The sequence below is a fragment of the Aristolochia californica genome, unplaced genomic scaffold, assembly GCF_029961685.1.
Source record: "Aristolochia californica isolate CCGP_79_NKW_82.1479 unplaced genomic scaffold, dmAriCali1.0.hap1 SCAF_7, whole genome shotgun sequence".
NCBI lineage: Eukaryota > Viridiplantae > Streptophyta > Magnoliopsida > Piperales > Aristolochiaceae > Aristolochia > Aristolochia californica.
This window is the reverse complement of record NW_027182268.1, coordinates 13,029,013-13,030,474: the sequence shown is the minus strand read 5'-3', so window position 1 is coordinate 13,030,474 and position 1,462 is coordinate 13,029,013.

Genomic DNA, 1,462 nt, shown 5'->3' with positions numbered 1-1,462 from the left:
GGATAGAAAGATAGAGAGACATATACGGGCAACAAATGGAACTCAGGACCGTGAACCCTCAAAGGATTACACAATGCTTTTACTGTTAGCCTAAGATGGACGAAGTTAGCCAGAAGTGTTACAGAGAAGCAAACTGGAGAAACCCGAAGGAAGGTCCCGGAAAGAACTTAAGGAATCGGAGAAGGAGAAGGTTAAGAACTTACAACTTGGTTTCAAAACAATTACTGGAGAAGGAGGAGGAAAGCCATGAAAGTCATCGTAAGCAGCAAAGGAGTAAGCTCAAACAACTCTTTCATTCAGAGCCTAAGGAAAGATATATGGATGGAAAGATAGATAGATAGAGAGAGAGAGAGAGAGAGAGAAAGATGACATATAGAAAGTAAAATGAAATACATAAACAATTATAAAATATAGAAAGTAAAATAAAATATAGAAAGAAAGATGATATATCTCGAACACTTGTTTTAAACATGAACATTGCATGCCTATAATTGTTCCACTTTTTCTGGATTTCTATCATTAAGAGAGAGAGAGAGAGAGATAGATAGATGGTTAGAAAGATAGATAGATAGATAGAGAGAGAGAGATAGAGATAGAGAGATAGATAGATGGATGGAAAGATAGATAGATAGAGAGGGAGAGAGAAAGAGAGAGAGAGAGAGAGAGAGATAGATGGATAGAAAGAAAGATAGCTAGATAGACAGAGAGAGAGAGAGATGGCTAGAAAGAGAGAGAGAGAGAGAGATGGATAGAAAGATAGAGAGAGATAGATAGATAGATAGATAGATAGATAGATAGATAGATGGATAGAAAGATAGAGAAAGAGAAACAGAGAGAGAGAGATGGATAGAAAGATAGTTAGAGAGAGAGAGAGAGAGAGATGGATAGAGAGAGATAGATAGATAGATGGATGGAAAGATAGAGAAAGAGAAACAGAGAGAGAGAGATGGATAGAAAGATAGAGAGAGAGAGATGGATAGAGAGTCTATCTCTCTCTCTCTCTCTTTCTCTCTCTCTCTCTATATTTCCATCCATCTATCTATCTCTCTCTCTCTCTCTCTATCTTTCTATCCATCTATCTATCTATCTATCTCTCTCTCTTGCTATCCATCTCTCTCTCTCTCTCTCTATCTATCTTTCTATCCATCTCTCTCTCTCTGTTTCTCTTTCTCTATCTTTCCATCCATCTATCTATCTATCTCTCTCTATCCATCTCTCTCTCTCTCTCTCTATCTATCTTTCTATCCATCTCTCTCTCTCTGTTTCTCTTTCTCTATCTTTCTATCCATCTATCTATCTATCTATCTATCTATCTATCTCTCTCTCTCTCTTAGATAGATAGATAGATGGATGGAAAGATAGATAGATAGAGAGAGAGAGAAAGAGAGAGAGAGAGATAGATGGATAGAAAGAAAGATAGATAGATAGAGAGAGAGAGAGAGAGAGATGGATAGAAAGATAG